The sequence below is a fragment of the Hibiscus syriacus genome, unplaced genomic scaffold (genome assembly GCF_006381635.1).
Source record: "Hibiscus syriacus cultivar Baekdansim isolate YM2019G1 unplaced genomic scaffold, ASM638163v2 tig00111210_pilon, whole genome shotgun sequence".
Taxonomy (NCBI): Eukaryota; Viridiplantae; Streptophyta; class Magnoliopsida; order Malvales; family Malvaceae; genus Hibiscus; species Hibiscus syriacus.
In genome coordinates, this window is record NW_024063021.1 from 3,946,605 (window position 1) to 3,973,680 (window position 27,076).

Sequence of the window (27,076 nt, forward strand, 5' to 3'; positions counted from 1 at the left end):
TGTTTTGAGGGAATGATGTTTATGATATCGACAAGCGCGCTAAACACAATATGTGGAAAATTAATTTTCTTTTTGTTCTTTATACAGTGCATCCACCATAAGTCTATAGTACGTAGTGTGGAGTACCGACCTGCGGATGGTCTAAACCACCAAGAGATCATTAAGTGAAGAAATCGATCGTGGTGAGACCTAAAGGTACTGACACTAGCATTAGGGAGATATGGATATTCCACATCTTCCTTCTCATTAAATAAACCCTCGTCATCTAAACCAAAATGAGATGCGATAGATTCAGAAGTAATAGTGATATATTGTCCTAAAAGATAGGATCTAATCGCTATAGTACCGCACTGAGTTGTGTTCTGAATACAAACCGCATTGGAATAAAAGATGCGGACAAGTTGGTGAAAGACGATGGGTTGAAGAGAAAAGAGTTTATCAAGCTTCCATCGGCGAAGAATTGAGAGGTATTCAAATTCAAGTTTTATCATAGCTTGTAGAGAAGGAATACGCTCTTCCCTAATACGATAGGATTGGAAGGAGTTCATGTACCTAGAGTACAATTCATCCATACGGTTTTCAGGCATGTTAAAACAAGTACTAATGAGGGATGAAGGAATATTGGATGGATTTTGAGGTCTAGGAGTGGGAGGACGGTTTTGGCGACACCGACTCGAGGATGACCTAGGGCGTTTGGGATTAGACATGGTTAGGGAAATCGGAAAAGAAATATCACCTGCAATTTAAAAACACATGTATGCACAAAATTCAATCCCAAAACTCAAATGAGTCCTCAATAATTCAAGGTTCTATAACATAATCCTAATGGGCAAAGTTTTGAAAATTATTTTAAAATAATATCATAATATGTATAGTTTTCATGAAAACAACACAATTAAATCAAAACTATCAGTATTTTTCGATTTTTTTTTTAATTCGAAATTTCAAAAACAATTTTGAAAAATTATGCGTTTTTGATGAAATTCATTGTAGAAACTAGTTTAGAATCATCATATAACCAATGCCCGATAATTATTTCAAACTAGAACTAATCTAAACGAGTCCTAAGTTCAAAAATTAATAAAATAGAGTTTTTGAAAAATTACCTTGAAAAATTCGGATTGAGGGGAATATAGAGATGTTTTGAGCGATTTAATGATTGTAGCAGGTTTGTAGGATAAAAATCTTGAAGAATCCGATGATTTCCTGAAGGTTTTGAGCAAAATGGAGATTTAGGGTGAGAAGGGGATGAACGGCCGTGAAAAGTTTAGAGTTTAGGTTTTGAAAAATAAAGAAGATGAAGCCTTTAAAACCTAAAACCCGACGGATGCATCGGTGCATGGTCTTATACATCGATGCATATTCAAGGATGCATCGATGCATTGTTAAATGCATCGGTGCATGAAGCACAAAAATGTCAAAAATCCATTTTAAACACTTAAAATGCTAAATAATTTGGCTCTAATGGTAATGGCAACTCATATATCAAAAATTAATTATGTTCAATCAATCAAATTAATCTTCAAACTTTATTTGAACATAAAATTAATTTTTATTAAGAATCATAAACTCCCCCTAACTAATAGCAAGAATACAATCAAAAAATATTATTATAAGCATTTTTCAGTATTTATTAAAGGTGTTAAATTATTTTAAACACTAAGTGAAGATAGGTCAGTTAAACCTAATTCTCTTCTAAGTGTCCAAAATCTTTCTTTATCTAAGGGTTTTGTAAAAATATCCGCTAATTGGTGCAAAGTATCAACAAATTCTAGAACTACATCTTCCTTAGTGACATGGTTCCTAATGAAGTGATGTCTTATTTCAATATGCTTAGTTCTAGAGTGTTGGATGGGATTTTTAGTGAGACAAATAGAACTAGTATTGTCACACTTGATAGGAATGGTACCTACTTCAATTCCATAATCAAAAAGTTGTTGTTTCATCCATAAAACTTGTGCACAACAACTACCGGCTGAAATGTATTCCGCTTCAGTGGTAGATAATGCAACACAATTTTGTTTCTTTGAAAACCAATAAATCAACATATTTCCAAGGAATTGGCAAGTACCGGAGGTGCTTTTCCTATCTAATTTGCATCCTCCATAATCCGCATCAGAAAAGGCATGCAAGCTAAAGCTAGAGTCTCTAGGATACCAAAGTCCTAAACTAGGAGTGTCCTTAAGGTATCTAAAGATTCTCTTAACAGCTAGTAAATGTGATTCCTTAGGACATTATTGAAATCTAGCACATAAGCAAACACTAAACATAATGTCCGGTCTACTTGCAGTTAGATAAAGCAAAGAGCCAATCATTGACCTATATAATTTAACATCTACACATTTACCTCCTTCATCTAAGTCAAGCTTTGTTGAAGAGCTCATTGGAGTGTTATGAGGTTTCCCATTTTTCAGTCCAAACTTCTTGAGCATATCTTTGATGTACTTAGCTTGATTAATGAAGATGCCATCTTTTCTTTGCTTGATTTGGAGTCCCAAGAAAAATGAGAGCTCCCCCATCATGCTCATCTCAAACTCACTTTGCATTAGCTTAGAAAATTCTTGGCAAAGAACATCATTAGTAGAACCAAATATTATATCATCAACATAAATTTGAACTACTAATAGATCTTTACCTTTTCTCTTTAAAAACAATGTAGTGTCAACCTTTCCTTTTAAAAAACCTTTTTCAATTAAAAAATTGACAATCTTTCATACCAAGCTCTAGGAGCTTGTTTTAAACCATGAAGAGCTTTTGTCAATTTTAAAACATGATCCGGAAAATTTGAATCTTCAAAACCTGGAGGTTGTTCCACGTACACTTCTTCTTTTATAAAACCATTTAAAAATGCACTTTTAACATCCATTTGATATAATTTAAATTCATTGAAACATGCAAATGCTAATAACATTCTAATTGCTTCCATCCTAGCTACGGGAGCGTATGTTTCATCATAGTCTATGCCCTCTTTTTGAGTATAGCCTTGAGCAACAAGTCTAGCCTTGTTCCTCACTATATTACCACTTTCATCAAGTTTATTTCTAAAAACCCATCTAGTACCTACAGTAGATTTATTACTAGGCCTTTCAACTAATGTCCATACTTTACTTCTCTCAAATTGATTTAATTCTTCTTGCATAGCCATAATACAATGTTCATCTTTTAATGCTTCTTTGATGTTCTTAGGCTCTATGCATGAAATAAATGCAACATAATTACAGATAGTTCTAACAGAAGATCGAGTAGTTACCCCTTTTGATGGATCACCTATAATTTCACCATCCTTGACATAGTTGTACTCTCTTGGAAAAGATACTTCCCTTTCTTCATGGTTGGATTCTCGAGGGGATCATGAGTTTCCTCATCTTTTGTTTCTTCCTTTGATGATGATTCTCCAACGTCATGTCTAACGTCATTTGCTTGTACAATACCTACATCATCATTAACAGAAGAATCCTTTCTCGGAAGGGGATTATCATCGAAAACAACATATATAGACTCTTCTACAACTAAAGTTCTTTTATTAAATACACGATAAGCTTTAGAATTTAAGGAATAACCCAGAAAAATTCCTTCATCACTTTTAGCATCAAATTTGCCAAGGTTTTCTTTACCGTTGTTTAAAACAAAACATTTACATCCAAAAGGATGAAAATAGCTAATGTTAGGCTTTTTATTTTTGAGAATTTCATATGGAGTTTTCTTTAAAATTGGCCTAATCATTACTCGATTTACAACATAACAGGCGGTATTTGTGGCTTCCGCCCAAAAATATTTTGGCAAATTATTTTCACAAAGCATGGTTCTAGCCATTTCTTCTAAAGTTCGATTTTTCCTCTCAACAACTCCATTTTGTTGAGGGGTTCTAGGTGCTGAAAAATTATGGCTAATACCATTAGAATTACAAAACTCAATAAATCCAAGATTTTCAAACTCAGTTCCATGATCACTTCTAACACTAGTGATAGAGTAACCTTTTTCATTTTGGATTATTTTTGAAAATGTGATGAAATTTTCTAATGCTTCATCTTTAGTACTTAAGAATAGAACCCAAGTGTATCTAGAATAGTCATCTACCAAGACAAATGCATATTGTTTTCCTCCCAAGCTAGTAGTTCTAGTTGGCCCAAAAAGATCTAAATGGATCAATTGTAATACTCTACTAGTTGATACATCATTAATAGATTTAAAAGAAACTCGCTTTGTTTTCCTTTAGCACAAGCATCACAGATTTTATCATTATCAAATTTAAGCTTAGGCAACCCTCTTACTAAGTCTCCTTGAATTAACTGTTGCAAAACACTCATACTAGCATGACCTAGTCTCCTATGCCATAACCAACTATCATGCTCATCCTTAGCAACTAGGCATAAATTAGTCATATCAATAGAATCTAAATGCACCATGTAAATGTTTCATATTCTATGACCAACAAGCATAATCCGATTAGATGCAATGTCAATGACTTTACAACCATTAATTTCAAATAAGACATTGAATCCTTTATCGCATAATTGACTAATACTCAATAGATTATGCTTTAATCCATTCACATATAAAACATTCTTAATTTGTATGGAAGAGGTATTACCTATTGTACCAATACCTTCAATGTGACCTTTTGAATTGTCTCCAAAACTCACTTCTCCTCCATTTTTGGCGTTAAGCTCAATGAACCGGCTTTTGTCTCCGGTCATATGTCTTGAGCATCCACTATCAAGGTACCATGAATTTGAATTTGTTTCCCATGCCTTGTAGCAATGCTCCTTTCCCTACAAACATAGATTAATTTTTGATTTTTGGTACCCAAATTCTTTTGGGTCCATATTCATTTGTTTCCAAAATCCTAGTCCCCTTAGGTATCCATTTGTGTAGGATATTTTTATCTTTAGTAGTAATGAGTTCTTTAGGAACCCACATACTTCTAATGATTTTTCCATTAGAGGTTCTTTGGGGACCTCTATGATTATAGTTTCTAAAACTTTTTCTAACAAAGTTGGATTTTGAATTTCCACCTTTTTCAAAATGTTTTGTTCCAACTTTATTAAAAGAAGTTTTAAGATCATCAATTTTCGTTTGATGATCATCATTGATCTTTGAAAGTAAATTTTCAAATCTAAATTTTTCTTTTCAAACTCTTCTAGTTTGATTTGCAAATCTTTGATTTTACTTTCAAGATCGTTGTTGGTTTTGGATATGAGTTTGTTTTCATTTTTCAATTTTGAAACATCATTTTTATATTTTAAACACAATTTCTCATAATCCGAAGCCAACCCATTGTACTCCTCAAATAACTCATCATAAGATAAATCATCAAAATCGGATGAGTTAGAGGTTACCTTAGAATCTTCCCCGAATGCCATCAAGCACAAGTTTGCTACTTCTTGTCCCTCTTCATCGAAACTTTCTTCATCGCTCCATGTAGCCACATGAGCCTTGTGCTTATTCTTTGATTGACCCTTTTTCTTCAATTGTGGGCAATCATATTTGACATGCCCCGGCTTTTTGCATTCATAGAAAATGATTGGGTCTTTCTCTTTTGGTTCATTTTTGAGGCCTTCGTTTCGTTTGAATTTTCTTTCTTGGTAAGGTCTCATCATTTTTCTGAACCGTTTGGCAAACAATGCCATTTCCTCGTCATCATCATCATTATTAGAATCACTCTCATCTTTTGTGGATTTGAGAGCAACTCCAATATTTTTCTTCTTCTCCTTTTCCTTTGGTGTCTCTTCAACTTTATCAAGGTCCACCTCATCTTCAAGCATCATCTCATGAGTGAGGAGTGAACCGATAAGTTCTTCAAGAGTTAAGGACGATAGGTCCTTAGACTCGATGATTGTCGTCTTCTTTGATTGCCATGATTTTGGGAGGGAGTAGACTAACTTCCTCACAAGCTTTTCATTTAAGATGATATCTCCATATGATTTAAGACCATTGACAATCGTTGAAAATATATCCGTCATAGCTTTGATGTCTTCATTTGGTTTCATCTTGAAATTTTCATAGCTATGCGTTAGAATACTAATTTTTGATTTCTTTACCTCATCTGTACCTTCATGTGTGACTTGAAGCTTGTCCCATATTTCTTTGGCGGTTGTACACGATGAAACTCTTCCGTATTCATCTGGTCCAAGAGCACAAAAAATAATATGGATAGCTTTGGAGTTGAGCTGGAACATTCTTGTCTCTCCTTCACTCAACAACCTTGGATGAGTGAGAGGTTTGATGTATCCTTCTTCTACAGCATTCCATGCTCCCATGTCACTTGCTTGAATGAAGTACATCATTCTATTCTTCTAATAGGCATAGTTAGCTCCATTGAAGAAAGGAGGCTTGTTGACGGGCATCGAATCGAGACCGGAGTCGAAGTTTGAAGCGGAGGCCATTGATGACTTTAATAATCGATATAACTCTTCCCGAATCGACTCAAGATGCGATTAAACCTTCAAATGAGTTAGGCTCTGATACCAATTGTTGAGTTAATCGATCGACGGAATCGGCCAAGAGGGGGGTGAATTGGCAATTAAAAATTTCGTGGAAGCTTTTGCAGAAAAATTGAAAGTAATTGCACAGCGATTTACAGTGGTTCGACTTTCTCAAACAAAGTCTACGTCCACTACCTTAGCTATCCACACTAAGGATTTTCCAACAAATTCACTAATTTGTTCTTTCTTTTGAGGCCAAAGAGATAACCTTACAAAATCCCTCAAGAGTATACCCCAACTCTTGAGAACACTCTTTTTCCCAAAGAGAAGATTACAAATTTGCAAACTTACAAGAAAACCTCACAAGGTAAGATGTTTGCACAATTATAGAACAAAGAAAAGAACACTCAAAGATAAATACAATTGAGTACAAAAGTGTTCTTGAAAGCAAATGAATATTGGATAAAAAAATAGACTTGAAATGCTCAAACTTGAGGTTTGATACTTTCTCTTTGATACTCTCTTGATTCTAGTTGCTTGATGTTTCTTGTTATTGATCAATGGCTCCAGAACTTGTTTAAATACCCCTTGAATCAATTCTGAACGTTGGCGATAATTAGTGGGGATAATAGAGCCGTTTAAGTGTGAAAACAATTAATTTTTCTAGGTGGAGCGTCTCATGCATCGATGCATGATCAAGTATGCATCGGTGCATTCGTGTAAAATTCAAATATTTTGACCGTTGGAACACTTGATGCATCGGTGCACCAAGTGTGCATCGATGGATTAAATGCATTCGATGTTTGAAAAATAGCCTGGTGCATCGATGCATGGCTTGTGCATCGATGCATCAAATGCATTCGATGTTTTGAAAATATTCAGAGTGCATCGATGCATGGAGAGTGCATCGGTGCATGGAATGCATTCGATGTTCAATTAATTCATCGATGCATCGATGCATGGACTGATGCATCGGTGCATGCCTTTGAATAATTGATTTAAGGCTTGTTTTTGGTTCAAAATACTATGTGAAAATTTGTTTCAAAAATAGTTTATGTACAAATCACAATTTTACACATTTAGTAAGGATTAAAATTGATCTTGAAAAACTTGGAGTAATAATTTGATATTCGGTTAATTGAATATAAATTTGTAAAATCATTTGTGAAATCTTAAAATTCATTTAACTTAATTTTGTTATATCGAAATATCAAAAATGTTTTCAACACTTTCCCTTTTCATAATTGTCGCCAAAATAACTTAGGTTAGGGTTTATCTTCCTCCCATGCTTGAGTTTCCCCCCATGCTACCACGTGTACCTTGCATGCTGAAAAGAAACAAAAGTAAAATAAAACTAAATAACTCGTGCATAATAAAATAACTTAATCTATTTATGTACATAATTTAGATTTTTTTTGCCTAGGTAACCAAAATTGTTCAGGAAAGTAAAGCAAACTCTTGGGCATCGTGTGTTGTAGATGTCAGTTTATTGCGCATGACTGGTGCTCCTTTGTATTCCTTCAGTCTTTGACCATTCACCTTAAAGATGGATTCATCATCTCAGCTCTTAATTTCTATTGCTCTGTTGCTATGGACTTCGTGTACGATGAACGATCTTGACCATCTAGATTTTAGCTTGCCTGGAAATAATTTGAATCTTGAATTGTAGAGCAACAATTGTTGTCCAGAATAAAATTATCGTGGAAAAACTTTTTATCATGCCATCGTTTCATTTTTTCTTTGTATATGCGGCATTTTTGTAAGCGTGAGCTCTAAACTCATCCATTTCGTTCGGTTCTAGAAGCCTTCTTTCTCCAGCAAGCTGAGCATCCATGTTCAATTTCTTAATGACCCCATATGCTCTATGTTCAAGTTCAACAGGCAAATGGCACTCTTTTCTATAGACTAGTTTGAATGGGGACATTCCTAGCGGTATCTTGAATAATGTACGATAGCCCCATAGTGCTTCATCTAACTTTGGTGACCAGTCTTTGCTGTTTGGGTTAACCACTTTCTCGAGGATTTGTTTGATTTCCCGGTTAGAGACTTTAGCCTGGCCATTAGTTTGGGGGTGATATGCCATGGCAATTTGATGATGCACTCCGTATATTTTCAGCGTCCTGTCAATTAATTTGTTGTCAAAGTATGTGTCTTCATCACTGATAATAGATCGTTGTGTTCCAAAATGTGTAAATATATTTGTGTAAGAATTTCAGCACGGTCTTAGAATCATTCTTAGGTGTTGCAATGGCTTCTAACCACTTGGACACATAGTCCACTCCCAAAAGAATGTATAGGTTTCCAAAAGATGAGGGAAATGGTCCTATAAAGTATATCCCCCACACATCAAAAAGTTCAACCTCCAAAATGTTTTGCCATGACATTTCATGTCTCATCGATATGCTCCCCGTGCGCTGGTATCTTTCTCATGACTTATAGAATTCGTGTGCATCTTTGATTAAGGTGGGCCAATAAAAACCAAATTGAAGAACCTCGATGATTTCCTCATTCCACCAAAATGTCCTCCGTATGATGATGAGTGGCAATCAAGTAGAATTTTTTTGTATTCTTCTTCTAGGACACATCTCCTGATTATTAGGTCGCCATATTGCTTGAATAGGAATGGTTCATCCCAGTAATATTATCGCACATCATGTTTGATTTTTTTGCGGCACTGGCTAGATAATCTGGCGGTAAAATACCACTAACAAGAAAATTTACTATGTCAGCATACCATGGCATAGCCGTGACAAATAAAATTTTCTCATCAGGGAAATCCTCTTGGATGTCCTTCATATCATGACAATTGATTTTTTTTCAAGCCTAGATAAGTGATATGCTACTTGGTTTTCAGTACCCTTTCTATCCTTTACCTCTAAATTAAACTCTTGTAGTAGTAATATCCATCTGATGAGCCTAGGCTTTGAATCTTTTTTTATTAATTAAATATTTAATGGTAGAGTGATCAGTATGCACAATAACTTTAGTTCCTATTAGATATGGCCTAAACTTATCGAATGCAAATACTACTGTAAGAAGTTATTTTTCAGTTGCGGTATAGTTCATCTGTGTATCATTAAAAGTAATGCTAGCATAGTAGATAACATGAAAGAGTTTACTTTTTCGTTATCCAAGCACTGCCCCAACTGCATAGTCATTAGTGTCACACATGCACTTAAAATGAACGTTACAGTCTGAGAGAACAACAATTGGCACCGAGGAAATTTTTTTCTTCAAATCTGTAAAAGCATTTAAACATTCATCATTAAACATAAAAGGTTGATTTTGTTGAAGCAAAAGACACAAAGGCTTTGATATTTGAGAAAAATCCTTTATGAATCGCCTATAAATCTTGCATGTCCAAGGAAACTGCGTATGTCTTTTACATTGGTGGGTGGCGGTAGATTCTCGATTACTTCCACCTTGGCTCTATCTACTTCAATGCATTGACAAGAAATCTTATGTCCCAACATTATTCCTTCAGTTACCATAAAATGACATTTCTCATCATTCAACACTAGATTGGCTTATTCACATCGCTTCATCATTTTAGATAAGTTGTCGAGGCATCGGTTAAAGTTGTCGCCCAAAACGGAGAAGTTGTCCATAAATATTTTCATACAGTCTTCCACCATGTCTGAAAAAATTGCAATCATACACCTTTGAAAGGTTGCTGGAGAGTTACATAGTCCAAACGACATTCTTCTAAATGCATATGTATCATATGGGCATGTGAAAGTAGTCTCTCTTTATCCTCCTATGACATGACTACCTGATTGTATCCAGAATGTCCATCAAGGAAGCAATAAAATGCTTTTCCTGCTAACCTATAAGGCATTTGATCAATGAAAGGCAGGGGAAAGTGGTCTTTCTTTGTTACTTTATTTAGCTTCTTACAGTCCATACATATTCGCCAGCCCATGACTGTTCTCATTGTTAAAAGCTAATCATTTCATTCTTGACTGCAGTCACACCGCCCTTCTTTGGCATGCACTACACCGGACTGACCCATGAGCTATCAGATATTGGATAAATTACTCCCGCATCCAACCACTTTATGATTTCATTCATTACTAATTTCTTCATGATCGGGTTGAGTCTTCTTTGAGGTTCCACAAAATTGCTATGCCCTGTCTTCTAAGTTGATCTTGCGCATGCATATGGTAGGGTTGATTCCCTTCAAATCTTCCATGGTCCGCCTGAGAGATTTTTTATGTTGTGACAAAACATTTAACAAACTACTCTCATGCTCGGAGGTTAGACTAGCAGAAATTATCATCGGTAAAGTCTCATTAATACCTAAATAAGCATATTTCAAATGTGATGGAAAAGTTTTAAGCTCCAATATGGGTGCATATTGTAACGATGATTTTGGGGGGCTAACTTCATTGAAATCTAATGGTTCGAATTTCATACCTGGTCTGTTTGAAGAAAGCTTGAATGTTCCTCTAATTTACCTTCATAGTCTGCTTGGGTTCCATCATCAGGAAATCCGTCAATTGTTTTATTCAAAAGACTGTTGTCGAGGCACAAATTATCAAAATCCTCTTCTAACAATTTTTCACCCTGGCCGAAGTTTTCTTGTTTATGCGCCAGGAAAATCAAGCCTTGGCACAAAGTGTCATATTTATTGATATGTAAAAATTTGTCTTGGCTAAGATTTTCTACTGCCTCTTCCTCCATTGATTCCATATCTCTAATGCATTGACATTCATTTGAATCGTAAACATATTTCATGGAGTTGAAGACATTGATTCTAATGCTTTGATCTCATACCCGCATCGTGAACTATCCCTTCTTGGAATCTATTAAGATTCACCTAGTGGCCAAAAAGGGTCGCCCAAGAATGATGGGTGCATTTTTAACGACCTCACAATCTAATATGAGGAAATCAACTGGAAATACAAATTTATATAATTTTATAATGACATCTTCAATTCTTCCCTCAGGACAAATGATAACTCTATAAAAAGACTCTATTTCTAGTCTTTTTACTAAAGTGTTACTCGTCTAAACTAAGTGTTTACAGCATAATAGCTGCATTTAGTTGCATTTCGGTTATAACTACATGTGGTGGATAAGTTTTGCTTAGGCAAATTTTATTTAGTTTGACTGATGCTATCGAGGAGAAAGGGCATGTGTGGATTGTGTATGTGCAGGAAATTAACTAAGGAAGAACATTTTAGTCGCGACAAAGTATTTCGCAAGGGCCAGTGGAATAGAGAAGATAGAGAACATAAGGAGCAAATTTATCTCGCCAAGGCAATATTTTTCTTATGAGTCTGAAGTGGATATGACGAAATTCTTATGTCACATGCCAGTTGTACGACTACCATCACGTGCAAGCAAGCCCTTAAGATTCTGACAACAGCTAACCACCTTTCCTTTTCACCCTAGATAAGAAAATAATGGGTATTTAGGGAATCTTCACTTAAGTGAAACCCTAGAGATTTCCCTATATAAATACCCAGCCATAGCCACAAAAAAGAAGGGGCAAGGAAGTAATAAGAGCTTTAACTAAAGCGTGAGTGAGCAACTGCAGTCTTCCCCATCGATTTCTAACCCGATCGTCCTTGGTGTCCTCTATAGCTAGGCTATAGCATAGCGGCGATCACACCTCCAGAGAGGCTGGCCGCCAAGGTAGGCGTGGTGTTGATCAGAAATGTCATGATAGAGCCCCCAGTTTTTGGAGTCGTTCTTCATTTGTTCTTAATTTCTTTACTTTGCTTGGGGTTGTATTAAAATGATGATACTTTGGTTTACTTTTTGACAACACTATGAACTGCTTTACTTGGTGTTAGTCTTTCTTTTGTCGAAACAATTATTTTCTGTTTTATAATGATGAATTATGATTTTTCTTATGTCTATTTTATTCATTGTTTAAATATTTTTCCTTGACACTGCAAGAGCTTTGAGAGATTATCGTTTGTCTAGATATTGATTCTTAGATTCGAGAGAATTAAGATAGATCTATGTGAACAATGGAATGGATCCGGGATGGTGATGTTCTAACCTACCTACCTTAGAGATAAGGGGAGGATTTCAATCGACTAAGAGGGATAGACGCTAGAGTAGGATAGACAACGATTATAGTTCATATTGAGAGGTATTGCTACAACAACAGTCTGACAAACCGAGGGTTGTAGTTAACACTGAGTAGTACTGACATAACAATTGTCTAAGAATACTCACTAATCCTGTCATGCAGTTTAAGCATATCATAACAATTCATTCTAGACTTAGAATAATTGCTTTTCATTACAAAAGATTAGCATAAGTACTCTGTGAAAATTATGAATATGTGAGGTTGTTTTGAATATATTTTAATCAACGTCTGTCTTTGCCTTGTTTATTTTAATTTGATAGCTTTACATATTTATTTTTCCTCGACCAAACTTGTTTACAACCATACTTTACAATATTTTCTTTCTTTATTTTTTTACTAATAGTTTTCTAGTTTAATAAGACTTCAGGAATTATCTTGTGACAACTAGTTCTGTTGAGGTGAAACTTAAAAGAGCCGACCAATCCGTGAGGAGATGATAACTCACTTACCCTTTATTACTTGATTCAATTGTGTATACTTGCACTAAATTGCTTTCCTTAGCATATAACTTTCCAAGCGATCAAGTTTTTTCCGTCGTTGCCGGGGATTGGCAACTGACGAAATTTTTATTTTTCGCCATAACAAATTTTTCTTGTCACATTTTCTTAGTTAGTTTAACTCTATTTTTTTAATTTTCTTTTGAAGGTTATTTTATGACCCTGAGATCTACTGGTAAACCATTAGAGCCATTCGATCCTGAAATTAAACAATCGTTCAGACAAAGGCGACGTAACCAATGAGCCAAAGAGTGTATGAACCAACTACAAGTTCAAAGCAACAACAATATGGGAGATCAGACAGATCTTGGTGTAGCAGCAAATAATTTTTCAGAGAGAAGTTGTAAGATCATGAGTAATACAAGTAACCCATTTTGAGCTTAAACTGGTGATTTTTAACATGCTAAAATCCATAGGTCAATTTGGTGGCTCACCTAATGGGGATGCTAGACAACATATTGTGCTTTCTTGAAGTATGTGATTCATTCCGACAAAAAGGAGTGCATGAATATATGCTTAAGCTTAAACTTTTCCCTTATTCCCTATGCGATATAGCAAAAGCTTGGCTCGGTGGAGTTCCTTCAGGCTCAATGGAATCTTGGGCAGATTTATGTAAGAGTTTCCTACTTCGATACAATTCACCCAATATGAAAACATAGCTACGCATTGACATTGCAAGTTTTCACCAAGGTGATGATGTGTTAATGTACGAGTGTTGGGATTGGTATTAAAAGTCTACTTTGTAAGTGTGTGAAACACGGATTTCATGACTGGACTCAAGTCGTGATTTTTACAATGGAGTTAATGCACCTACTCGAATGATGTTGGATGCCTCAACAAATGGTACTTTACTTGAAAATCACCGAGGAAGCCTTCGATATCCTTGATAGGATAGGAAATAATTACCATCAATTCCTGACTAGAAGGCTGGGAACCAGTAGAAAAGTGTCAGGAGCATATGAAATTGAGGGTAAGGATTCGATAGTTGCTCAACTTTCTTCCAAAACTAATATGTTGAAAAATTGGCAGCGTCCTAATGAGGTGAGAGAAGTCAAAGTAACCAGTAATGCATGCATATTTTATCACGGCAACCATCATGAGAGTGAATGTCCAGAAAACCAGGAGTCCATTAATTTTGTGGGCAACTACAACCGAAGCAATAATAACCCCTACTCGAATACATATAATCCTAGATGGTGACAACATACGAATATTTCATGGGGTAATCAAGGGACCAACAACAACAATAGGTAGCAAATTATAATAGGCCACAACAAGTAACTCAGAATATCAATATTTTCAAAATCATCATTATCAGATGCCCTGGCAAAACACTAAAGGTACAACTTCTTCCTCTGATACCAACTCTAATCTAAAACCTTGGAAGCTTCACTACAGAATTCATGGCCTTGACGAAAGATTTCATGGCTTCAACAAAAATCTTTGATGCACGAGCACTCATTAACAATAAAAAACCAAGGAATTTATTGCAAAGCCAAGTTGCTCTTTTGCAAAGCCATAGTTCATCCCTGAGAGCATTGGAGAACCAATGGGTCAAATCACCACGGCATTACATTCTCGCCCATAAGGAAGTCTCCCTAGTGATACTAAAATCACTAAATATCATGGAAAAGAGCAATACAGTGTACTTACACTAAGTAGTGGAGCATAAATTAACTAGAATGACAAGTTTGTGGGAAAACAAATGGAAGATTCTAGCCAAGGCATTACATAACCAGAGGATCAAGCTAGAGCTTAGAACAGGATGGATTGTCCGAAGAAAAGAAAAAGGATGAAGGTTCAGAAAATCGTCAAACATATAATGGGAAACTTATGGCCAAGGCCAACATTTCCTCAACACCGACAAGAAACGACGCGAGACATCCACCACCCTTTCCTCAACGATTAAAGAAACATAATGACGACATCCAGCTCAAGAAATTTATTAATCTTCTGGATTAGTTGTATATCAATGTACCTTTACTTGAAGCCATCGAGCAGATGCCTTCCTATGCTAAGTTTCTAAAAGGCATTGTCACAAAAAAGAGGAAGGTAGAAAATGTTGCCGCGGCAGCAGAAATGCTCTCCAGTAAGCAAACTCCCACCAAAGCGTAATGACCCTAGTAGTTTTGTTATACCCTACTCAATTGGTAACAACTTTATAGGACGAGCTCTTGTTGACCTAGGGTTGAGCGTAAATTTGATACCAAAGTCGATATTTCTGAAACTAGAAAGCTATAACGCCATCCCAACCACAATTATCCTACAGTTAGCTGACAGATCCTATGTCTGTCCTGATGGTAGAATAGAAGATGCCATTGTAAAGGTGGACAAATTGTATTTCCAGATGATTTCCTAATATTAGACTACGAAGCCAATGAAATGCACCCATCATCATTGGACAACCCTTTTTTGCCATTGGACGAATCTTAATAGATTGCGAGAAGGGAGAATTCATAATGTGGGTAGGAGAATAAAGTGTTATAATCAATGTCTTGAACTCTATGAGATACGTGGATGATTCAAAAGAATGCCAGTTCATTAGAGACATGGACTCAATGGAGAAGAGGAGATGACAATTCTTGGCCAAGATGAATTTGTAAAATCGATGAATACAACACTTTGTTCCTCGACTTGATGTCTATGACGTATGAAAATGAAATTTATGGCCCATGCAAAAAACTTTCAGAACACGATTTTGATAACTGTTGCCTTAGCAACAGTTGTTTGAATAAAACACTAAACAGATTCCCTGCCAACGACACCAAAGCAGATTATGAAGGAGAATTAGATGAACAATCAGTTAACCCCCCAAAATCATCATTACAACATGCACCCACATTGGAACTTAAACATTGCCATCGCATTTGAAATACGCCTACCTAGGTAGTAATGAGACTTTACCAGTGATAATTTCTGCAAGTGTAACCTCTAAACAGGAGAACAGTTTGTTAAATATTTTATCACAACACATAAAAGCTCTCGAGTGGACCATGGTAGATTTGAAGGGAATCAGCCCTACCATATGCATGCACAAAATCAACTTAGAAGACATACATAGCAATTCAGTGGAACCATAAAGAAGACTCAACCCGATCATAAAGAAGGTAGTCATGAAGGAAATAATAAAATAGCTGGATGCGGGAGAAATTTATCCAATATCTAATAGCTCATGGTTCAGTCTAGTACAATGCTTGGAAAAGAAATGTGGTGTGACCGTGGTCAAAAACGAAAATGATGAGCTTTTAACTACCATAACAGTCACGAGTTGGCGAATATGTATGAACTATAGGAAGCTCAATAAAGCCACAAAGAAAGACCACTTTCCTCTTCTCTTTATTGACTAAATGCTTGATAGGCTAACAGGAAAAGCATTTTACTTCTTCCTTGAAGGATATTCGGGATACAATCAAATAGCCATAGCACCGGAGGATCAAGAGAATACTACTTTCACATGTCCATGTGGTACCTATACATTTAGACGAATGTCGTTCGGACTATGTAACGCTCCAGCTACCTTTCAGATATGTATGATGGCCATTTTTTCATATTTGGTGGAAGATTGCATATAAATATTTATGGATGAATTTTTCGTCTCAGGCAACGATTTCAATAGATGCCTTGAAAACTTATCTAAAGTACTAAAACGATGTGAAGAAGCCAACCTAGTACTGAATTGGGAAAAATGCTATTTTATGGTAACTAAGGGAATAGTGTTTGGACACAAAATTTCTTGTCAAGGCATTGAAGTCGATAGATCCAAGGTGGAAGTGTTTGTAAACCTACCTCCACCCACCAATGTAAAAGGCATACACAGTTTCCTTGGACATGCAGCCTTCTATAGACGGCTCAAAAGATTTTTCTCAAATATCAAAACCTTTGTTTATTTTACTTCAACATAATCAACCATTTCTATTTAATGATGACTGTTTAAATGCTTTTACAGATTTGAAGAAAAAGCTTTCATCAGCACCAATCGTTGTTCCACCAAACTAGAATGAACATTTCTAGCTCATGTGCGATGCTAGTGATTATACAGTTGGGGCAGTGTTAGGACAAGTAAACTCTTTCATGTTATCTACTATGCTAGTTGTACTCTTAATGATGCACAAGTAAACTATACTACAACTGAAAAAGAACTTCTTGCAGTAGTATTTGCATTCGATAAGTTTAGGCCATATCTTATACGAACTAAAGTAATTGTGCATACGGATCACTCTCCTATTAAATATTAGATCAATAAGAAAGATACAAAGCCTAGGCTAATCAGATGAATATTATTACTAAAGGAATTCGATTTAGAAGTAAATGATAGAAAGGGTACGGAAAACCAACTAGTAGATCACTTGTCTAGACTATAAAACAAAATTAGTTGTCATGACATGAAAGATATCCAGGAGGATTTCCCTGATGAGAAAATTTTATTTCTCACGGCTGTGTCGTGGTATACTGACATAGTCAACTTTCTTGTTAGTGGTATTACACCTCCAGATTTATCTAGCCAATGTAGAAAAAATTTAGACATGATGTACGACACTATTACTAGGTTGAACCATTCCTATTCAAGCAATGTGGTGACCAAATAATCAGAAGATATGTCCCATAATAAAAACACAAAGAAATTCTACTTCATTGCCACTCATAACCGTATGGAGGACATATAAAAAAGATGCACACGAATTCTTCAAGTCGTTTAATAGGTCCTAGTGAACAGGGAACATATCAAAAAGACATGATATGCCATGGTAAAACATTTCGGAGGTTGAACTTTTCGACGTATGGTGGATAGTTTTCATTGGACCCTTTTCCACATCTTTTGGTGATCTATAGATTCTCTTGACAGTAGACTATGTGTCCAAATGGGTGAAAACCATCGCAACACCTAAAAATGATTCCAAGATCGTCCTAACATTCTTGCACAAGAATATATTTACACATTTTGGAACATCGTGAGCTATCATCAGTGATGAAGGCACACACTTTGACAACAAATTAATTACCAAGGCACTGAAAAGATATGGAGTACGACATCGGATAGCCAAGCATATCACCCCTAGACCAATGGATAAGCCGAAGTTTCTAATCGAGAAATCAAATAGATTCTTAAGAAAGCGATCAACCGAAACCGAAAGAACTGGTTGCCAAGGCTAGATGGAGCACTGTGGCCATGTCGCACAGCATTCAACACACCGCTAGGAAAGTCCCCATTCAAACTCGTTTATGGTCAGGAGTGCCATCTTCCTGTGGAGCTTGAACATAAAGCTTATTGGGCCATCAAGAAATTGAACATGGATGCCCAGTTTGCTGGAGAAAGAAGACTATTGGAACTGAAAGAAATTAATGAATTCAGAGCTCAAGCATACAAAAATGCCCGCTTATATAAAGAAAAAACAAAAAAATGGCATGATAGAAAAATTTTGCCAAGGCAATTTTTTTCTGGACAACAAGTGTTTCTCTATAATTCACAACTTAAATTATTTCTAGGCAAGATAAAATCAAGATAGTCAGGACCTTTTATCGTACACCAAGTTCATAGTAACAGAGTAATAGAAATCAAGAACTGAGATTATGGATCCATTTTCAAGGTGAATGGTCAGAGACTAGGCACTTGGAACATAACTATAGTCGTGTTTACCAAGACGACTTCTATGGGGATACAAGCAAAGAGTCATTTTTTTGTTGTTTTTGTCTCCTTCATACTGTTTAGAATGTAACCATCTGAACAATTGATTTTCAACTCATGCGTCATGATGAGCTGACCCTTGGCCTCAAATTCTACAACTCTATGATTCAAAAGGTTATGGATTCGACACTTAAAGTTAACACATTCTCGATGGAGTGTCCTTGAATTCTGGCATGGTATTTGCAAGAATATTTTTTGGTACCCTTCCAGTTTGACCATAAGTAACTATTAGGCGTTGGTGGGATCGGCATTAGAAGGTGATTCTGAATGAGATGGGGTAGCAAGTCAGAATATGACCATAGGATTGGAACCATTTGCATCTTCTTCTTTTTTCTAACCCTTTGGCTGACATTTTGACTTCTTTGAGTGTGCCATGTTGTTGTCTTATATTATTCCCACAACATCCTCTAGGATTGACATCTATCTTTGCCCTAGAATGTTGTGGTCTTCACTAATCTTTTGAGCACGTAACAACATCTCATGAACTAGCCCCAAATCCTTATCTTACTTAATCAAAATCTTTCCTTCGGTTTGTTTAGCCATCACGCTTGTTATCTTAGAGATTTGCCCCATTGATTCATCTTGGAACTTGTTTCGTTCATTTCTCGCTAAGCTTTGGCTAGATATTCTTGAAGCCTTTCTAATTTATTAATGCACGATATTGTCTCATTCATGGGATCCATGAAATTTATGATAAATGCATGTAAAATGACTAATGCGATTCATAAATAAAAATGCAAATATGCAAGATGCAAAAGGCGAGGTGTTGATCCCAAAAGTGCCTGTCATATTGAATAACCTTCATTGGGGAAAAAGTGTAATTACAATGAGACCAAAACATTTAAAGGTACACTTGAGCTAGATCCTTTGAACTCTAAGCAACTACTAGTATGTTGACAAGTCTCGTGCTTCACTAGCCATTGGTTGGATGTCATATCTTACTGCCCTAGTGTCTCTCATCAAATTTTGTAGTAGTGAGTCATTTTGTTGATTTGTCCCATGAACTACTAGATGACCGCTTCACTTTCGTTAGGTCTGTTCCCTACTGAGGTCCTCCATCGTAAAGACTATTTGAAGCTTACTCATTTCCCGATTTTTTTTTTCCAATATTTCAAGTTCAATGTGTGCTTCTTTATCCTCATTGCTTTTTTACTCGATCCATTCTCGCAATCTTCATGAGGTTTGAAAGTGAAACAAATCTTCGTGTATTTTGGAACTATGTCAGGGTTGTAAAATGATATTAACACGTCCTATCGTGCTGATGTTTTCCCCACATGTTGCACAGCTTCTGGACGTTATTACGCTCGGTTGATGTGAAGCCAATTAATGTAGTTGTCTCGTAGTTTGTCTATTTTTCGAGTTTTCTTATATCACAACCGTGCCCCTACATTTTTAGCCTCATGTTTCACAACCCCTTTTTTCCATTAATGAAGATATTCAGAGTTTGATGAACACTTAGCGAATCAACACCTTCATGCAATGATGTAGATGAAATAAATAAACAAAAGAAACAAAGTTAGTAAGGTAAATTAATAGTAAAAGCAAAATTATAATCATTCCTTCCAGCATGATATCTACCCTACATACTTCTGTTCCTACCCGATCATGATTTCTAATCCCACATGCTTTTTGTTTGAAATAAAATTCTGACCGTATATATCTCTAGTTCGCTTGCTTCGAACAGTAACATAAAGTATGAAATAAAGGAACAAGCATTGTAGGGTTTGCATAAGGTTTAGGAGTAGGCTCTAATCTCCCACAGGGACATGGTTTAGGTTCTAAAAAGGTACCTGAGTTCTCCTTGTTGGTGCCCTTTGGGCCAACCAGCCCTCAATCCTAAACCCATCACAAGATTATGTGGACTGAGTTAAACTCGAGGGGGCATATTCCTCAATGTCCATGCCTAGAGTAAATTCATACGAAAACATATAGTATATGAACCTCGAAAGCTAATTGCTAGGCCCATGCTCCTAAATCTCCTTTTCACCCCTAATTAAATGGATATAGCTCGAGTATAGAGCTTGAATTGATTTGTTTTTAGGAAAAACATGAATACACTGAGAGCACACGTCAATACAACTATATATTTGAAAATAATAATAATCAATGGTAAAAATGGATCAAAAATAAATTTAAAATTTAAACTTACAAATTTTACTGAAAAATATCACTGAGTAATTAATTTTGGCCTGACTCTTAAAGTCCCTAGCAAAGTCGTCAAGATGTCGCAACAGCCACTCGGGTGGTCCTGGGTTCGCGTTTCGACTTGGAATCATGATGGAGTCACCACTGATCATTTTGAATGAGGTAGATCAGACACCTTGATTTTGTCCATTTACCGGATCTGCGTCATACCAAAGAATTTGGGTTCAAGAGTCATTTACGATCGAGGAATGATGGGCACCCTTGAATCGTCCTTTCGATACCAATCAATTATTGGGTCGTCCTAATTGAAAAAATTATAATTTTAAATAACATTTAAGTTCGATATGATTTTCATACCTTTGATTTAATTTTATAACTTCAAAAAAAGGAATTCCTCGAAAATAAAAGTTAATACCAAAGAAAATTATAATAAAAAATAAGAATGCTGAAAAATAAAAAAAGTTAATAAATTACTTTAAATAAAAAGGAAAAAGAAAAAGAAAAGAACCAATTGAATTAAAATTAAATATTCAAAGGCTAAATTACAAGTGGGGACCGAAACAAATTACGCATCATAATACTAGGGACTGTAGAAATAATTTAATTATTTCCTATTTGCACTAAGGTACTCGGTATATAAATGCCTCAAAATATCACTTTTATTTCATTCACCCTTTCACCTAAAACAACCCACCCCTAAACTCTCTCAACTCCCTATTCTCTCAACCAAGCTCCGACCTTTTTCCTCGACTTGTCCCTGTTGTCGCGCCGTCACTCTGGCCACCACCCGCAATGGTCGAAGACCCTAAAATTACCTAGAAATTCCCCCTCTTTTTGTTAAACATGAATATTAGCCTCAAATCACCAAAAATGAACCCCCTTAGCATATATTTAAAAATAAAATCCCTCGGGCTCTACCTTTTCTGGTGACCTTTGAATCCTCTGGTGATCGTTCGATTTCTTAGACAGTGACTCCTCCCCCTCGGTAGCAAGGTTAAGAAAGCTAAGCCTCCTTCTTTTTTTGTGTGGTTTTTTGTCTCGAATGCTCTCTCTCTAATTCGCTCTTCCCCCATTCTCTCTTTTTGCAGCGCCTTTTATAGTGGACATGGGGAGACACATCTCTTCAATCTGGTGGCTGAGCAATCCCGAAATCAATGGGATTCGGTGAAAAAGGAGAAACATTTATTTTTTTCTTCTCAATTTGATGCTCTTTTAATCTCGTTCTCATGCATGGCGATTTGTTGTCGTTTTGGTTATTATTATGATTTAGGAGAGGATATGTTTCCTTTTGCTTCGATTTGTTTTGCTTTGGTTGCCAAAATCATAAAAAATTAACCACATACTTTTTTGTTTTGCGCGCAACTTGTTGACTTCGCCGGCATGTGGTCTTCACACACCGATGATCAATTGGCCGGTGTCGTTTGGGATCTCCTGGTGCCTTGTGGACCGTCGGATCAAGGTCAAGATCCAAAGGCACTTGATGTGCCGCTCTGTGACGTGATCTGCTAGGGTTTTAAACTCTTATTTTACTTTGACCGGAACCGTCGGATTGTGGCCTGATCTAACGGTTGTGAGTCGTGACACGCTGATACTTAAATATAAAACCCTAATGTGCCTTAGACCTTCTATTGGGTTTGGTGGATCAGTTTGTTGGATCTGATAGGCTTTCTTCCTTGGGCCTTTGTTGGATTCGGACCTTGATTTGGCTGGACTGAGACTTATTGGACCCTTGTGAACCTGAAAGAAAAATAAAAAAAAAGATAAAATAAAATAAAATAAAAGTAAAGGTAAAAGTAAAAAATAAAGAAAATAACAATAATATATATATATATATATTCAAAAACTATAATATATATTATATTTTCAAAAACAATATGTTTAAAAAACTATATATATTAAATATGTTTTCAAAAATTATATATTTTAAAAAATATCTAATATATTGTATATATATATATATATATAGTTTTTTTAAAATCTATATATAATATATATACCATATATATTTCAAAAATCGTATTTTAAAAAATATACTATATATATATATATATCACACTTATGCACATATATAAAATAAAACTCATAACAAAGTCTCGAACGAAAATGAGTGCCTGCAATATACATATTTTTGCAATTTAATGCTGAAATTTCTTTATTTTTTATTTAAGGTTTATTTCTCATAATCATGATTTTACTTTTTATCTAACCCATAAACCATTAAAATAAACCCTAAAACAATTAAATAATACAAACATTACAAATGAAACAATTAAATAATAAAAAATATTAAGAAATAAAGAAACTTAAATAAAAACATTACAAACTAAATAATAAAATCAATTAAAACAATTAAATAGAAACATTAAATACAAGTGTTACAAGGAAAATTTAAATAAAAACATTACAAACTTTACAAGTTTATCGGATGTTTGCTTCTTGAATGTGTTCCACAGGGCGATGACTATCTATTTCGATGAGGTTTCTTCGTATAAGTTGCTCTTCCTCCTTACTCTCGTCATCTTTAACATCATCAGCGACAACAGATACATTTTGTTCATGAGGGACGAAAGACGATGTAGTACCTCTATAGAATAAGGACCATAGAGGTGTATGACTAACCATCCCACTGCTCATAAAGAACTATGAAAACTATGAAAACATCGACATCGATGTATGTGATCCATACTGCTCGGAGGTGTCTGTGTCTATGGTGGAGCACTACTCGTCAGATAAGTAGCATATGAAGCCCACGCTAGATCTATATGCATGGCAGTATAATATCTAACAAGAGGTATCATAAAACCCTGCTACGACTGTACATAACCATGCGGAGGTGGCATCTAAACCGATTGCGGTGCCATCTGAATTGACGGTGTACCAATGTATTTTGCCAAGTTGCGAATGTAAATCAGTGTTGACGGTGGATGCTATGATGGTTATGGTGCTGCAACTGAGGACGAGCCTTAAGCGCCCGCTATCTGTCCATAAGTAGGGGGATGATGATGCTGTGACAATGGATGCTTTTCTTAACGCCGATGAATGCTTATGTCTCGTGCTTTTTGAAAAGTAGGAATGACATCCCGTTCATATTGAACCACTAATAATAATCAACCGCAATCGAATAATGATCCACGTAAATCTTCTCCCATGATTATATTTTTGTCACTTTAGGTTTTTTAAACCTTCAACTTTATCATTTTAGTCATTTTAAATCTTATACATTTATTCATCTCTTTCAATCCTCATACATTTTTTCTTTTATTGAATTTATACAAGAGTATAGAACAATAATAGGTCGTTAAGTTGACGTCAATTATTATTATTATTTTCTATCATATCATTAAAAAATTGTAAAAAGAAAACAATCAATATGAGTATTTTTTTAACAGTGATTAGAAAATAATATCTACTCATAATCCTTTAAGCTTTTTAATAAGGTGAATAATACTATATTCTATCACTAAGGTTGCTCAATAAATTTCTAACGTTAATATTTGAATAAAGATAAAATGGTTATTTTCTAATGATGGGATAGAAAAGGACAAAATAATTAATATTAGTTTAGCATTTAAGCCAGATTGACATAACATAAATAGTCTCACGTTAGCATGAAATACATGTAGATTATCGCGTGATTTGCCAATTCAAAATTATCATTTTTTTAATTTTTTAAGGGCTAATTTGATAAAAAAAAATATTGTGAAAATTGAGGGTTACATTTGTATTTGTACCATAGTATTATCATAAATCATACGAGGTTGGTTGGGCCAAATATCAGAACAAAATCAGGAACGGGGATCCTCTCCCTCGTCACCATTATTTAAATGTACATTTCGAAGAAAGTTCATCGTCACCCTTCAAAGTGTCATTTTCTAATCACATCAAGCCCAAATCCAACGCTCCTCAATTTATCGGAGTCCTTTCTTCCCTAATTTTTCAACGGCCTTGTTTCTCATTTCCCGTATGATAACAAAATTTGATTTTAAAGCAGGAAAAAAAATGAAAATTCATAAACCGCTGCAAAGTTATAAGAAGAAAAAGAGAATCTGCCGTTATTATGTTCGTCGCAGACAGTCTTAGATGCCATAGTTTTTTGATTTTGAAGAAACTCTTCAAAACCATTATATAAATATATCCCATTCCCCTTTTCTTTCCCCTCTTATTGCTCCCACATTCGCTCTTCAGGTACTCTTTCTTGATTTTTTTTTTACTTTTATTCTTTTACGAATCGTCAAAGTCGCTGCTTTCCCCTGTTTTCCTTGTTTATGTCTTCATCGTTCCTTGTTTTTCTGATTATCTGTGTAATGGTTTTCGTTATGATCATTATTTGTTTTAAAGATTTTGTAATAATGGGGTTTTATTTTGCGTCCGTTATTGGGTTTTAACTTCTTTGTCTTTAAAAAGAAGGAAGAAAAAAATTTGAACTTAAACCCTAGTTTTTTGTTTGATTTTGGAATTAAATGATTAGGAAAGTACAAGTTTTGTTATTGTTTATTTATCTTTGTGCTTGCGGTTTTTCTAGTAAATTAATGTGGTTTTTGATTCATTGAGTTGTATTTTTAGTTAGCTTGTATATGGGCCATTATTAGCTTGGTTATATTGGATTATTGATTACTTTGGGATCTAATATTGCCTGATAAAAATGTTATAGTGTTTTGGGTTTTATACGTTCTCTAATATAGAAGTTACTGGTTTTTTTGTCTTCCATTAATTTTATGGCTTTCCAATATTGTTATCAGTACCTTGGAGTTGGCCTTGGTGATTTTTGACTTTTCGTGCAGGTGAACTGTGGGGTGATTTGTGAGGATTATTATCAACCTTCAAAGTGGAGTGGGTTCGAACGATTCTGACTGATACATACCCTTATCCTCATGAACACTCGCGCCATGCTGTAATTGCTGTTGTTGTGGGGTGTCTGTTCTTTATTTCTTCAGATAACATGCATACCTTGATAGAAAAGTTGGATAATAATATCAAATGGTGGTCTATGTATGCTTGTCTGCTTGGATTCTTTTATTTCTTTTCATTTCCATTTATAGGGAAGAATATCAAACCAAGCTATTCAAATTTCAGTCGATGGTAAATGTTCTAACCTGATGCCTTTATTCATCATACTGTGGACTCCCTTGAAATAAATGCATTCAAATAACTATGAACTATCAATATAAGTAGGAAACTAAGAATGGTTCACAACTTATTCATGAATTATAACTTAAACTGCAGGTACATAGCGTGGATTTTAGTTTCATCTGTGTATCATCTTCCTAGTTTTTTGTCAATGGGAGTGGATATGAGGATGAATTTGTCTTTGTTTCTGTCAATATATATCTCTTCTATTCTCTTTCTTCTTTTCTTTCACATTGTGTTCCTTGGCCTGTGGTATCTTGGTCTTATTTCTTGTGTGGCTGGAAGAAGGCCAGAAATCTTGACCATTCTCCCGAATTGTGCTGTAAGTTTTGAAGATGAAACTGATGATTTCTTCTTTACACTCCAGGTTTTAGATTTTCTGTTGATGCTGGTCCTTATGTGTATTTTCTTTTCTCTTCCTTTGTAGGTTATTAGTGTAGCCTGCTGTTAATTCTATAGTCATTGTGGCAACCGTGCTATGATAGGGAAGAGAACTTTTGACCGAAAAGCTTCGAATTGGCTTTCCTTTTGGAAAGAGAGAAACACATGGCTTGCAAAATTTCTTCACATTAATGAGTTGAAAGACCAGGTTTGCTCATCTTGATTTGCTCCAGTTGGCTCTACAAGTGATTCTCCACTTTTGTCGAAGTGGGTCATTTATGGTGAGGTAAACCTCTGATCCACCATAAGCTTTTATATAATTTATCTCATCCTATGAGAACCATCTTTTGGTGTTTATCTTGATTTTAATATCTTTTCATCTTATTTTGTATCATTTATATCATCCTGTTTTTTCTTGATATCTCATTGGCAGTTAGCTTGCAATGGTTCTTGTCCGGGTTCCTCTGATGAAATTTCTCCCATATACTCATTGTGGGCTACATTTATAGGCCTTTACATTGCAAATTATGTAGTGGAAAGGACAACAGGGTGAGTAGTGATCTTTAGCTTGTTTGGAAATGTTTGAAATATATCTGTATGTTACATGTTTGAATGTGAACTGTACCATACCTTGCACATGATCCTCTCCTCTGTCTGGGTTGCTAATATTCTAGCAGTGAGCTTCAGTCGTATCCATTTTTCAGTTTGCTAT

At 35.3% G+C, this 27,076-nt stretch overlaps 1 pseudogene; it reads left to right on the forward strand.

The window, feature by feature from the left end:
* LOC120155976 overlaps positions 1–27,076 on the forward strand; it is a 51,972-nt pseudogene that overhangs the window by 20,327 nt on the left and 4,569 nt on the right.